Raw genomic sequence first — 16,182 nt, 5'->3', positions numbered from 1 at the left:
GTGTAAAAAGCATCTGATTGGAGTCTCTTCTGTTCAGCACACTCAAAAATGTTTGAGAAAGGAGGTGAATAGTGTAGTGGAGATTTTGCTGATGACAGTGTTACTCCTTTGACAAGTGCACAGTGGAATTGTGAACCACCTTGTTGTCAGAGGGTGGGTGGGTAAGCTACCAAGATGTGCTCTTACCCCCCATCTTCAAACACTTGGGCACATCTGCAAATTTTCACCTGTGTGAGTCCCATGAGGCACTCTCTGTGTGAGGCAACTTCATTGCATTGCAAGGGAAAGCTTTGAGAAAGAATTGCACAGTTATTACAGGAGCCTGTCTTGTGTGCCTGTCACGCCTACGACAGCAAAAGGTAATTCTCAGCAACCAGTACAAACCCATCCTGTGTCATCAGCTTGGAGCATCCCATGGTGCCTTATTTGTGCTGGTTGATTCTCTGGATCTTGCTAAAGGTAATGACTTTAAAAGTGCCGTGTGCCTATTTTTTGGCAAGCGTCTGTCCTTTAGGAGTCAGGTGTGCGAAACAATTCTCATTTAGCTATTTTTGGTCACATCAGTGCTTGTCCATTAACTTCTGGCAGTGCAGATTCACTTGAAGTTGCTATGTTTAGATGCCTTTATTGATGTGTGAAACAGAGTGAAAAGTGAAAAGCACATCAGCATGCAGGAATAAAAGTCATCAATTTCCTGGATCACAAAGAATAAGAATGCTCAATAGTTTAATACTAGAAAATGAATGCAGATGAGTCATCCTCACACTAAAACTGCAGACAGCTGGATCGTGAGAGTGTTTTTCTGTTCTCCTTTCTTTTTTGTAATAAGAACAATGTATTATTGTTTATCACATATTCTCCAAGTTACAGAGGTGTTTTGCACACCTGCCATTTAACCTTTCAGCATTCTGTACATCACCTGGCTCTTGTGTGTCTGCACAAGTATTTAATATGTATAGAAGAAAATGCTTAGAAAGTTTATCAAAGAAAAACATGCTTAGAAGGTCAGGAAGGTGAGCACACTTCTCTAATTCACAAAATATTAAAGTAATTTTTTCTCTCCTTTCTAATCGTGGAGGGTTGAAGATAACCTCATTGAAGAGGCCTCCTTTCATGGCAACAGAAGTGATTTTTCAATATGAGAAGATGTGGAGTACTTTATTAGATGGTTGAATGAATTAGATGTCTGTGGAATTATAGCAAGATTGGCCCATTGTGAACTGGATTTTTACTGCTTAATCTGTCTCTGTTTTCTCTTCTTATTTTATCTTCATTTTATTGTACGTGTCATGGTGGGAAAACACTGTGAGAATTCTTTTTAACAAGTAATGCATGCTTCCTGCAGATGATACAGACTTATCTAACTTCTAGGTCATAGCTCATTTGATAGATCATATATCACTTGGATCATTTTTCTTTTAAAATAATCAGATTCTGGCCCAAAAGATCTGGCAAAGCTAATATGCCACTGTTGTGCATATGTTATAACAGGCAACCTTCTGATTGCTCCACCACCTCTCTGAAATTAGGTTTTATGAGCTCAGTGAAGGAACCACACATAATTTATCTGCAACAGGAACGGTCTGTTTGAAAGAAATGTAAACTAACATGTTTCTGAAATAAATATGTCTTCTATTTTTTTCTCCTAGTGTAATGAAACTATGCTGCAATGCCAAAAAAATTGGAAGTGAAGTGCTATGCAAAAACAGGAAGGCCAGTGCAGGACTGTTTGTAGCCTTGAGAAACAATGCGTCTGGGGTTACAATAGTAGAGTGTGTTACTTTAGGGAGTAGGGACGCACGTCTCTGTCTCATCTACATTCCCTTCTCTATTGAAAGCTCAAGAGTCTCCAGCCACTCTTTGAGCCTGCAGCATCTCCTTTCACCATCAGCCTCTGTTGCTTTGTGCCAACAACTTTTGTCTCTACAAGGGGGTCCACACTTGGAAGTGTAGAAGGAGTGTTCTTCTTTCAGAAATTGCTGCAGTACCAGGTGAAATAAAGCTCACCTCTGGGTTAAATTAAAAAAGAAAAGAAAGCAATAGATCCTCTAACTTCAGCCTCACAGAAAAAGGTAAAGTCAGAACAGTAGCTTTTTGGAGAAAAAAGGAAATGCTGAGCTACTCAGTGCTGCTGATGGTAAACCTGGCTAGAGGACAGGAAAAGAAAAAAATAAATAAAAGCTGTTTTCCTAAGCCTCAGCAGCAACTCTGACAAAGTCAACTTATTACTGGAGCTTATGCTACAGCTTTCTGTAACAGAGTTTACTGTATGATGACTTCAAGTGCAGTTTACCTCATCAAGCCTCATTGTTCTTAGCTTTTCTCCTCATCATTTACTGGATTTCTCTGAAAACAGGACAGAAATGTGACCAAGGCAGCTCTTCTCACAAGAGATGCTGTGTGGGCAGATATGTTATATCTACCTTGTATCTACAATGCTGAATTATTGCAACTTTGGGCTCTAGGTAGAAAAAATTGTTGGGTTAGACATATTTTTCAGCTTGAAAAAGTATGTAAACAATAGCAAGTTTTACTTTGGCAAAATCTGGCAGCCCTCTATACAGCTGGGAGAAATAATCTATTAATAATCTACCTGGAGCCTTAGCTCTTATATTTAGTGTGTCTCTATCCTGAGACACGGCTGTGGCTCTTGTGCTGTTTTCACTGGCACTGCAAGGATTACCAGCAGGCCATCTGTTCAGCCAATGAGGAAAAACATGTGATTGGCAGGTATCACTGACCTAAGACAGACATCTCTATTTGGTGCTGCCTGCTTCTTTCAAGTTGTAAATGAAATACATTCACTCTGAGGTGATAAAAAGTGTCTCATGATTGTTACAGCTTGTTTCTCTGTCGTGTTCAATCACTCTATGCCCGTCTTTCTCCTTTGAAATTTACTAAAACCTACAAAGTTTTAAATCTAATCTCTAAGCTGGCACATGCTGAAGGGATGAGACACTGCAGATATCTGAGGGCAGATAATCCTGTTTGTCTCCCGAACTGCAGAGGCTGCAGGAAGAACTGGCAAGCTGCAAGAGACCTGGACATTTGTCCATCGGTGTAAGGACAAGCAATCTTTATGTTGTTGTCCTTCAGCCCAATGTCTGGGATTTGGTTTACTTTCATCATTAAATATAGGTGGTGTTTTTCCAAGAGAGGTCATTGTAAAATTTGATTCAAGAGCAGCCTTTTTATTTCTCGATGTGGAGGCAAGTTGTGCTGTACTTCAGGACTCACAGCTATCATGCAGACAACTGTCAAGCAAAGGAGAACCTCCAAAATGAAGATGAAGCAGATATTAAAGCTGCACAGTGGATTTTCAAGGTAAGAAAAAAATGAAGGATTAGTTATCCAAATGTCCTGTAGGAGGGGATGAAATGGTGTATCTGGAAAAGAGGAGAAAGAAAATATTAATGTCATGAATAACAGCCATAGGCTGTTTATCACCATGACATCACTATTCATGTAGTTTTCCTTTTTCCTGAGGCTCATCCCCTGCCCTCTGTTCCTCAGCATGTTGCAACCGCAGTGACAAAAGAGGTGGTGATCTGCCTTCCAACTAAGTGTGCTTTCAAAGAATGTGATAAACACATCCATCTAACAAAAATTATTCATATTTTGTGAAGCTAATCTGTTGTTAAAAGGGTGAGGGAAAATATGTTGTTTCATGGTGTTTAGACACTGAAGAGTTCACTCTTTTAGTGAGCCTGTAGAGTATTCCTTAGTTAAAAACATGTATCTTCTAGATTTTGTCAAAAGCCTGAAAGCTGCCTGGAGGGTGAAGTGATATTATTTATTTATTTATCCATGCTCCTATGCAGCACAGCAAGAGAGACAAATGCAAGAAACTGTATCTTATTATAGTTTTGGGGCAAAAGGGGTGCATAATTTTGCATGGTAGGGAAAAGAATTTGATAGCAAAGTCCTGCACTCCTGGCACCACAAAGGTTGTCTTTTTTCATACTTAAAGCCAGCATAGAGAGGGGCTAAGGCATCCAGCTGAGTTTGTTGCCAGGGTGGGTGAAAGCTAAGACAGGGGAAGAAGCCATTCACAATTCCACATCTGCCTTACAAATACTCATGTCAAAGCTAGAATTGATCTCTCCATCCCATTTCCTTAGCCAAAGTATATCCATTTCTAAGAGGCCATTTCATTTGAATTATTGGAATGCACTCATCAGAAATCCTGAATGACTTTCATTGCTTTTGCTAAGAGGAAATGCTCAGCCTGGTTTGCTGCTGTCAGAAAACTATTTCTGATAATGAACAAAGTACAGTCTGTTCAGAACTTCGTGTCATTCTGTCCTGTTTTCTGTCCATTTGGCACATGATCCTGGGGACTTCTTGACCCTCTTGAAGGTAAAGGGGTTTTGTCATAGGCCCAATGGCTCCTGAAGTTAACCATTGACAGTCATATGTTCTGAAAGCCAGGCGCTGAGTTCTTCATAAATCATGTCCCCAGTCATTTCTCATTTAGCCATCCTTTAATTCACTTCAGGTGGATTATTCCCTTCAGCCTGCTGATTGCTTTTGGGGGTATCCCCTGAATTTGTTGTTTGTTGCTGAGTCTCTGAGAACATGGCGCACAGGACTGAGTCAGCAACCTCACAGAGGATAACTTATTATTTCTCTATTCTGCAAAGGATTTATCTCTATAAAGGCACATAAATGCCACTGGAAAGTTCAGAGCCAGCTACTGTCCACAGTTCCTTTAACAGCACTACTGCCAGCTTCCCTTCTCCTGCTTGCTATCTGTCCCATTTACTTTATTTAGTGCTTTTGTTTCTAAATGCTGCATCTCTGCTGGTGTGGCTCTCATTGCTGGTAGCAAAGACAGCCTGCAGGGACTGCCCAGGAGATGCTCTGTAACCACTTCCTAAGCTCACCTGAGTTGAAATTGCTGTGATTTGGAAGCTCAGGTATGAGGCTACATTCTCAGGGGGAACATGTCTCCAAAACTTCATAAACCATATCAGCAAATGATCCTTTCACATATGTAGTGTAAGCAATGTTACTGGTAGATGATGAGTCTACAAGGATTGTGTTAGTGGTAGGAAGTTAGAAAACTTACCCACCTAGAAGTGTGTACAGCCCTAAGGCTGGGGAACTGAAATAAACTGCAGGTTTTACTTTACATGGGAGGGAAATGCCTTTCTCTTTTACTGAAAGGGAACCACAGCACAGAGGGTTCACATGATTTCCTAGTAGAATCGAGGAAAATAACTTGAAGTTTGTAAGCTTCAAGACCAGTTCGTTGCTTACACTTCCAGAATAAAGGACGTCACATTAAAACTTTTTTTTTTTTTTAATAATTCCTGGTGGTGTTGAAGTGTACAGAAAGTTCAGGTTCTTTTGGTAAAACATTTCTATATGTGAAAGTGGTTGCTATAGAGAGATTATTTTCTTAGACCTGTAATTTGTGTGACTGACAGGGTCCTTGATCAGACTGATTCCACAGTCCTCATTAATTCCCACGTTCCCTTCCACTTTAGATGAGATTTCGTATTTGATACTTCCCAGTGTGACTGGTGGCTGCTTCTGAGAGCAAGTTGGCATCTAATTCAACATGCCAAAGAGTAAAAAAGCCAAAATATCAAATAAAATTTTCAATTTAAAAAAAAAACAAAAACAAAACAACAAATCTAAATACTTTAACAGAATGCTTGAATTAGGTTTATTTATCCTGGAATGTGCTTTCAAAGAGAAACTGAATTACAAGAGAAATGTTTTTGAAAAGTGGTAGGCAGAGCTTAAAGGCCTTTTAAATTCTCTTCATGACATTTAAATTAACTCAGCAAGTTGTTTGTTTCTATCTCCATTTGCATTGCTTAAAAAGCCTTTCTCTCTGGCATGTTTGCATCTTGATTTATAAAAGTGTTAAAAAGCAAAAGGGAATAAACTGCTTTTTACCACTATCAGCACAAAGATACAAGGACTTTCTTAACCCAGAGCTAACACAGGCACATTCACGTGTGCTCCTGAGGAGCTTGTTGCAAATAAACAAAATAAAACACCCCAGAAACATTACACTGCATATGGAGATACTGCAAGGTTTCAAATATATCTCAGGGATTTTTTTCCCTATGGACAAAATTTAGCCAAAGACCTGTTCCACAGAGCTCATTCCCATCCTTTCCTCAGAAGAGGGTGAGAGTGTTCCCTAGAGAGCTGCCACATTTTATTTCATGTCCAGGTTACACCTGTTAATAGTTGATAGAACCTGTTTCACTTCTATAACATCATAGTGGTTTTTAAGCATACAATCTCCAGATTTGGTTGGGTTTACATGAACAATACACCTACAGACAGCAAGTGATTGGGCAAGTGCAGATAGGAAAGCAGTGTCAGGGCTCTGAGGGCATTAATAAGTGTTCATGGCCCTGGCCACCCTCAGCTGAGGCCTCCTCCCTCACCCATGGATCCAGCAGCTCTGTTGATGTTTAACCCACAGGGCCTGTTCCCTTGAGCTGAGCCTGAAAGAGTGATGGTCTCTAGTCAAGTGACAGCCATGTAGTGGAGCTCCCACCCTGGGCTGACTTCTTGGCTCAGCTTTAGCTGTCACCTGTTAGTGTGGGTTTGCCTGGTGGTTGTGGGAACCTGATTGTAAATCTGATCTGAGGAGTTGACTTCCACCTTGCTGTGATGCTGTTTTATGATCTGGATCTTTCTTGAATTTATCTATATGTTCAGTTTGCCTTGCTCAAGTAGTGGGGGTGGGATCCCTTTGCTTCCAGCTCACCTTCGATGCGAGAGCAGCCCTGTTCTTGGTAGGGATTGAAGCAGAATCCTTTCCAGCTTCTGCTGACATTTGCCTCACCTGTAAGGGCTTACTTTCCTCCATGGGGCATGGAGCAGAGAGGTGAAGAAAGGCATAGGGTTAAGTGATAAGGCATATGCCAAGGAGATGATGAGAGCAAGTATTACCTGGTTATACCAGTATAGCTTTTCTGCTTGCTGAGTCCTATCCATTTAAATTCTGTGTGGGGGACCATGTAGGAGAAGGGAATACAGGTGACCTCATCCCTGATAAGCAACAGCTGTGTTAATTACCCAATACAGCCTCACCCCTGAGTCACAGCTATATCCCATAAAGATAAGTGTGAGAAAAGAGAGTGGGTTAGTTGATGAGGGGGAACCTTGAGGAAGAGAGAGAATCATGAGGAAGAAGGATTTGGGGGAAAGAGAATCACTGCTCAGAGGTCAGTCTGGGGCTGCAGTTGGAACCTGTAGTCACAGTCTAGCCAGGTAAAAACCTGCATTCAGAGTCTGCAAACTAATACCTGCAGTCACAGTTTAGCAGGAAATAACCAGCAGTCAGAGGCTGCAAGGGAAACCTACAGTAGGAGCTTGCTGCAGGCAACGTCAGTGAATAGCTGGAGTCAGGTTGGCTGAGCTGTAAAGAGGAATAAACCCTTTTCATGCTGTGATAAACAAGAAGTCTGTGTCTCAGCTCATTTCTACCCTCTAACAAGAGGGCTGCTGCAACAGGGCCAGGCAGAAATGGAAATGGCCTCAAGCATGAGGTCTGAAGGAGCAGCCCCGGAGAAGTATGCCATCCTTCATCTAGTTGATTGAAGCTCTGCAGGTATCCTTTGGGCCTGGAGATGTCCAATGTTATTAAATGAGCTGCTTGTAATGTGAAAGTCACTGTAATGACCATAGTCACCTAAAGTCTCCTAAATTATTTGGCAACCTACGTGAATCATAATTTCTTTGATAAAATAGGAGTCCATTCACAAACAGTTCCATAAAGGTCAAAAACCATAAAAGTTGTTATTTGTTGAGTAAGACATGCCTGTTGAATAATTGCGCTGCTTTTATCCAAGTACTCCAGTGTCTTCAGCTGATGAGTGCTGCCTGTCATTAATTGCTATTACTCTTAACAGTCTCTCTGAAATCAGATGTTATCTTCATCTAAGAGTAGGAAGAGTCCTGGTATTAGTAAATATACTCACCCTTTTTGGTCAACATAATCCCCACCAAGTACATTTTCATGTCAGGAGTGTTTATTTGGTGCAGTATGTTTTTCATACTTAGTCACAGTAGCATTTGTGTGTCTGAAAGCTTGTGATTGTCAGAGGGTGTTGTGAACAAACCAAGCAGTAGTTTATACCAAGAACACACTTCTGTTCTTCTGAACAGGTCTTGTACATAGTTAAACAGGCTGAAACATAATTTAACAGTCACATATTATCTCTTATGTTTGAGATGGGCAGGGGGTGCAAACTATATGGATTGAAGCACTTTCGGGTGCAGCCAGCATTCTTTGTCTCTGCCAAAGTAGTTATTCTTACATAGCAGATGTAAAATTTGAGACATGTTTGATGTTCTGTTTTATTCAGGAGCAAGATTTCAAAGGGAGACAAAATTCTGGGAGAGATATAGGAGTATGATGGGGCATTTAGGACCACCAAGTTAGGAGCAACTGGTCATGCTGACAAATTCTTTGATGATACAGTATACTGTTTGATTAGACAAAAGTGGGCATTTTGCCAAATAGTTTTAGAATAAGATAATAAAGTAAAATCATATGCACTTAGTTTTAAAGGTAAGCAAAGTTATTTCTAGAACAAACTGGAGAACATAATCTCTCTGTGATGTTCTCTGGTGGTTAATTTTGTTTTCTGGACATGTATCCTTTATAAAAATAGCATATCCTGTCCCTGAAGTGCTTTCACTAGTTAAGAAACAGCTACTCCTGCACATTTTGCAGACTCTATCAACCCCTATGAGATCTGTAGTGTTGTCTTGGCTTCAGCTGGGATAAACTTAATTTTCTTCCAAGTAGCTGGTACAGAGCTGTGTTTGGATTCAGTGTGAGACTGACGTTACTAACAAAGTGAAGTTTTAGATGTTGCTAAGCACTGTTTTCCCTAAGTTATGGGCTTTTCCATTTGCCATGTTTTGTCAGTGAGTGGGTGCACAAAAACTGGGAGGGAGCAGGGCCAGAACTGACCCAAACTGGGCAAAGGGACATTCCATACCACTGGGTGTTGTGCCCAGTATATGAACAGCTGGCCAGGAGAGGCCGATTCGGCTCTGTGGGTCCTGCTGGGAGCAGTGGAGGAGCAAAGTGTGCTGTAAATGGGGCACCCTTCAGCAGACCTAACCTTGAAAGATGTGCAGGGAGCCCCTGGCTTAGCTTTTGTCAGTGCATGGGGCTCATTTTCACCACCTGCTGGCTACCCCTGCACAGCCTTGCAGACTAGGTTTAGGGTTTCCTTACCATGTTTCCCCCAGGTGTCCATAGTATACTAATCTGCTCCAGGCAGCTCAAACCATTAAATATAACTAACTCCTTTTAAAATGTTATCTTTTAATTTTTAGCATTATGCATGAAAGTAAGAATACGTGAATGTGGCTTAAGCAAGAATTGTTCTGTCAGACAGAAAAAGTTGTGGGCTTTTACTGTGGGGGTGGTGGGACAGGTTGCCTAGAGAGGTTTTGAAGTCTCCATCCTCAGAGGAATCCAAACCCTGCTCAGCACAGATCTAGGAAGCCTGAGGAGCAGGAGGCAGAACTATGCAGGGGCCACCTTCCAATCTCAACTATTTTGTGAAACAAAGAGCTCTTCAAAAGTCTTTCCTTTTAGACTGTTCTCTAATTACATGACATAATAATATTTTAAATTAATAAATTCTTCTTTATTTTGTATCCAGAAACACTTTTCTGAGAATAGCTGGCTGTATTGCTCAGCATTGTCTATGAGCCAATAATAGCTGCATAGACAGCAATCGTAGGGCATTCTTTTGTAAAAGTTGTCAAAAGAATAATGTACTACACGTTAATGGGTAGATTACTTGCATATTAATGGTGTGCAAATTTTCTAGTCCTCGTAGATAATTTGTACTAATTTGCAATAATGTGTTTTTCTAATTTAGTGATTTACATATTTTACTATTGAAATAGTCCTAAAGCTTCCTTTTCATGTGTGCACCTTTGAAATGGGCAAAATGCAGATTCCTGGGCTGATTAAGATATTACTGTCAGAAAGAATTTAATGAATATGAAAACCAGAAGGCAAAGTGCTTTTACACTAGTTCTGGAAATTTTTCAGCAAAACAATCCTAGACTGACCTGAATTTCAGAGATTGTTTTTATTAATATGCAGTGACCTTCCTTAAGTGGAACAAAATGTCATGCTGATTAATAAATGACCTACTCAGCCTAAATCTAATCCAACTCATTTGAGACAGGGGAACTTCAGATTTACAAATACATTAATTTACTATATCCTTTCACTAGCAAGAATTAACAATTTAGATAAAGGACACTGGGAAAAGCGACATTTCTCTGGAAGACCACAGAGACCTTCTTAAAAAGGCATCTAGTTTGGGTGTCTGGAGTCAGAAGGAATTCACCTTTACTCCATGATATACTTCTCACACTCAAACCTGATGAAAGAAAATGGCTTCCAGAACAATAAAAAATTAAAATGATGTCCCTTTCTGCATCACCAGCCCACCACAATGCAATTGGTGTTGCTCTGACTTGCAGTTCAGCCTCAGTGCCATGATGTGTTAGAGATCACCCAAGCATAGCATTCCCATTGTACTCTGATTTATTTCCAATACACCTTATTTCTAATTGAAAGAGGAATTGGTGTATGGGGTTTTTTCAGCTCATATTTCTCAGGGATTTCTGAGTGCCAGAGGAATCCTGAAGTACCCGATTAGCAAATCCTTCCACTGGAAGACACCAGGAGAATGATGTGGGGTGCAGTATCATGGTCATCAGAGGGCTGGAACAGCTCTCCTGTAATGACAGGCTAAGAGAGTTGGGGTTGTTCTGACTGGAGAAAAGAGGGTTCCAGGGAGATCTTAGTGCTGACTTCTGGTACCTAAAAGGGGCCCAAAGGAAAGCAGGAGAGAGACTTTTCAGGAGAGCACTGAGTGACAGGACAAGGGGAAATGGCCTGAAACTGAGAGTAGATTTAGATTGGATAAGAAAAAGAAATTCTTTAGTGTGGGGGCAGTGAGGCACTGGAACAGGTTGCCCAGAGAAGCTGTAGATGCCCCATCCTGGAAGTGTTCAAGGCCAAGCTGAATAGAGCTCTAAGAAACTTGGTCTAGTGGAAGGTGTGGGTTCATATGGTATGGGGAGTTGGAAAGAGATGATTTTTAAGGTCGCTTTGAACCCAACTCGTTTTATGATATTAGATTATCAAAGATAGTTCTGGGTGGGAGTTTGAAAGTGTCATCTGACATTTGCTGCTAGGATCAGCCTAAATATCCCTGCCTGCTCTTTAAATGCATTACTCCTTGCTGTATATACTGTGAGCATGAAGAGTAGTCTACTTGTTCTCCTTGCCTGTTTGTATACAACACCTCCTATCCAAGATGCATTTTTCATGAGTGGTGCAAAGACACAAAAATCATGATTTCCACACATGCTTTTTCACAGTGATTTCTTTCCACAAAAATTTCAAAGACTTTGCAGGAAAATAAATGTTTATTTCAAGCCTTCTAATACTTACTCAGTCCATTTGCTGGCCCCTTCTGTGCAATAACAGGAGAGTTTTTTATTCTCATTTATTTGCATCTTTACATAAAGCAACTTCAACCGGTCAAAAAAGAGATCAAAATCCAATCACAAATATCTTAATTTTTGAAGCCCAGCTCTACACTGACAGATGACAGCTAGGTGCATCTTTCTGAGAAGGTCAAAGCTATGCCAAGCCAAGAAATGCAAGGGAGAGACCATCACCCTTCTCCCAGAGACCACATGGGGGATGAAAACACCTTGTTTATGTACAATGTAAATAATTGTATATTTCTTCACAAGCATTAAAATTTAAAAGTGAGACAGGCAGAACATTGTTTTTCCATCAGACTCATCCAAAATGTGGGCTGGGGCTTAAGACTTGGGAAATGGCAAGGTTCTGTGAGCAGGTGAACTGGTCAAGCCTGGCTTGCAGCAGCCTGTGCCTGCTTACTGACAGTTCTGGATATCTCAGAAGGCTTGGCCTTTCCCAAAGCCCCTCCCTGTCCTCATGCTGATTCCAAAACTTTCAGGAAATTAGATGTTGAGATCTTTGGCATAACTGATATTTACTCTACTACCTTATGTGGTTGGAAAGAGCTCAGGAGGCTAATTGCCTTCAGTATTATACTTTTAGTGTCATTCTCAAAATAAATCTAATCTAAAATACCGTATCAACTGTTAAAGGTAAGAACAGGCTAAAATAAATCAGGAGCTGCCCAGTGATGCCTGCCAAGCAGCAGCTGATTGTCTCACAAAATGTCACATCATTTTTTCTGGATCACTGTAGCAAGCACTTAATTACTCTCACAAGAGGATGAAATTATTTTCAGGAGCTTAGAGATGTCAGGTCTATGCTGAGGAGCTCTTACAGAAAAAGGGCTCAAATTTGTTTTGTTATTTATTTGGTTCCAATTGTGAACACATCTTAATTTCAGGAAGTAGCTGTGATTTTTCCTGTGACATTTTGTGTGATTTACTTTAGGACTAAATAAAGAAGAAAACAGTTCTCACTGTTCTGTTGACTTCAGCGTTTCCTTTGAGAATAATCAAGTTAAGTGCAAAAACAGTGGGTCAGACTTAGACCAAACTAGGATAAATTATTTGAACTGTAAAACAATTTATTATGTTAGATAGATAGACAGAATATAATATTTAAAGTGTTAATTTTCTTGCATTGCAGTGCTTCATTTTGTAAAAATCCATGCACTTTTCTTTTTATTACCAAACCAATTTGTTCAAACACACAGATTCTTATGAGACAGTTGTCTTTGAGGAAGAAAATCTCCTTTTAGGGATTCATTGATAATGCTGTAGTTTAGTATCCCAGATGAGCTTTGTCACTCACACCCTTTGTGCCTTTTGGTACTTGGACCTCCTGCTCAGATTTGCAGAAGTGCTCAGACTGTGCTGGAGAAGCTGCTGAGTTGTTCCTCTCTGGCCCCTTGTCGTGTTTTCTCATTTGCAAATTCTTGCTCCATTTACTGATTTACATTACCCAGAATTCTGCATAGTAATGCACGAGACATCTATAACATTTATATTTAAATATGGGCTCTGAGTAAGAGGGTTAAACAGTGTTTCTCAGTTTACATCCAGATCTTCTGAATGGTTTGGCATTGGACGGTTTTCCAGTCATAAGACTGACAAGGTGAGTCACAGCCCTTAAAAGTCAAGGACATTTCTTCCAACCAGCATAACCTAATGTTCACTGAAATGTTTGATTCTGAAAGATGCTTTCTGTTTTGATGACATACTAGTCTTTCTCATTGTTCATTCAGACTCTGTGCAGATAAATGCATACACTTCATTTCAGTACAAGAATAGCGTTTTATTGAATGATTTACCTGGAAAAGAGTGGCATGTTCTTGTTATAATATTGTTTCAGATTCATAAAAAAACACTATGCTTTCTCATTTATCCCTCTGGGTTCTAAACAGGCACACTTTAAACAGGTTCTTACCAACCTTTCCAAATCATCAGGAGAAGTAAGTTAGAGGTGTTACAGAACAGAGGAAGAGATTAGGCTTTTGCAAACAGGAAAATTTCAGTCCTGCTTTATCTTTTCTGTGTTTGGTCAGCAGGTATATTTGAAATGAACTGCAAGAAGGAGGGTTGAAGAGACATTTTGTCTGTCCAGGAGGAAAACATGGTCTTTCAAAGCAGTAAAGTAATGGAAGGAAACAAACCTCAAGTGTAGCCTTGGCAGTGAGTTGGTTCAAACAGCGATGCACAGAGATGGGATACAAAAATAGGAATGTCCAAAATTCCGTCCATCTGGAGTGCTGTTCTCCCTCTCTCGGGACAATTCTAGAATCCAGAGCAAAGTGCAGTTCAGGGAAACATGATAGACAGCCCTGGAGTGGCCAGAGGAAAAGTCCAGCCTTCAGAATGGAGAGCCAGTTTCTTTGTACATCAAACAGGAGAAATGTGGTTTCACAGGAACACATGAAGTGCCTCCCCCAAAAGCTCAGTTACTCTGAGTTGTTTGGGGGTTTTTTTGTTGGGTTTTTTTGTTGTTGTTTTTATTGGCTTGTTTGTTGGGTTTTTGTTTGTTTGGGGTTTTTTGCTTGTTTCTTTATTTCTTTGTCCACTTGAGATCCTCTGTCTTTAACTTGTAACTCAGTATCTGCAGTGTCAAGGAAGACCTGGGAACTGATACCATTTGTTATACTGCTTCAAGCCTAAAGCAGGCACAACATTCAGCCAGTGACTTGGACTGTGTGTAATTACAGTCTCTCTAATCGAGACAGATACTCCTATAGGGGCAAAATCACATAAGGCGTCTCTGAAATAAATGTTTGTTAGAGATTCTTCAAGAAAACTCCAAGCCTTTCTACTCATTTCCACAGGGACACTCCCTTTTACATAACAGAGATAATCTGACCTCTTTTAAAGAGTGTTTGTTTGGTACCACTGATAAATCAATACACTGGGATAGATAACACCTGAAGTTTTCCCTTTTACAAAATACGTTCACACCTTCTCTTCACTGTCATTCTTATCAAATCAGCTCATTTTCCTGTCAGCATCATTTATATGTCTTTTTAAGATGCTGGATAAATACTCCTGGTCACCAGCTCAATCTAGTTTGCAATGAGACAAATAGAGTTTCCTCTTCATGCAGCACCAGCCTGCAACATTCTCATTGATAATTGCCCTTTAACCTCATACTCTTCAGCAGTCTCTCATTGCCTGCTTTTTATTCTTTTGTTCTTCTTTTTCAAAGGAATGGGTAGTGTATTTCTTCTTTCATGTTCTCCACCACCTGTCCTACAAGTGAATTATATTTTCTCCCATCAGTCTTTTAACATAGCTGCATAATTTTCCAATTGATCCATAATTTATAAGGTCTAAAACCTGATGAACATTAATGGCAGAAATCACGGTGTCTTCCTCAGGAATCTTGTCAAGCTGTAATGTTACTGTGCAGCCACGTTGTGGTTGTGCAATCAGGCTTTCAGACTCACTTTGAACTACTCAAAGGCTCTGAAACCTCGATCTGTTCAGGAACACTGGTTGCAAATTGCCCCGTTAATCTTCCTGTTTGAATCAGCTCTGTCTGAATCAGCTCTGGAATGTAACTACAAACTGCTCTGTAAGACCTAAAAATTGCATTCATGGCAGTTTTGATTTCTTCTTTAATTTAACTATATTTATTACCTTCAAGCACGTGTGGTAAGGATCCTGTGTAATAATTAGATTTTGTGTGACCCAGGATAGCAGAGATATTTCTGCAGGTCATGGTTGGATAGGTACCTCTTTAGTGACAGTGATACTATGAAGATATTTCTACTTTTACTGTCATGAAAAAAGAGAAATATTGTTCTCCAATCGATCACTTAATTTTCATATGAGCAGAGAATAAGAGCCCTAATAGCACAAGGAGGAATAATGCTTTGGCACTAATCCTTAAATGTTGAGGTTTCCCCATTCAAATTGTAGGTGCAGAGTGACACCTTCTGGAAGCTTGCAATGAGCATCCCTGAGCTGCTTTCTCCATCGTCTGGAAACACAAATTCTTGTATGTAGAAGCAAATCCTTTTCTGATCAGTATTTTGACCAGAGATTTACTACAGGGTCTATCATGTCACTGGCACATACCCCGATAGAACATATTCACGATGGAAGAGATTTTTCTTTTTAAATCAAGCCTGACCTATAAGGATTTTCAACTATTCCAAATAATTCAAAGTTTATGGGGGGAAAAAATAGAGGATAGTATTAGAGATGAATGCTAACTTCATGGTTTAAAATAGAATGTAGCTAGCATTATATTTTTAATTATTTATTGTCATACATCAAGTGAGAGGATCAGAGAATATAGTAATGATTCATTTTGACAAACATCACAAATTAAATGAATGATAGAGTTTCTTAGTGCATTTGCACTTCAGCCAAGATTTAATTTTTTGTGTGTGTCACACTGCAGTTTCTAATTAGACCTTCTCTGCCCAAGCCAGCGTCTTTCTGTGTAGTCTGTAAATCTGCCAGAAACTCTGCATCACCAAGGATTTTAATCACATGAATTGGGCCCCAGAGCACTGTCCTAGGGCTCACAAACCCCACAGAGCCTGCACCCATCAGCTGGACTGGGCCAGAATGAGGAGTAGAAGCATCACTGAGCTGACTCTGGTGCTCTGAAACCCAGCATTCAGTGCTTTTACGGGAGAACAGATCCTTATCTCTAATATTGAATCC

The sequence above is a fragment of the Chamaea fasciata genome, unplaced genomic scaffold (assembly GCF_029207755.1).
Source record: "Chamaea fasciata isolate MVZ Bird 193981 ecotype frontalis unplaced genomic scaffold, bChaFas1.0.hap1 SCAF_1, whole genome shotgun sequence".
NCBI classification, from domain to species: domain Eukaryota; kingdom Metazoa; phylum Chordata; class Aves; order Passeriformes; family Sylviidae; genus Chamaea; species Chamaea fasciata.
The sequence above is the reverse complement of the archived record's forward strand: the minus strand, read 5'-3'. Positions refer to the sequence as shown.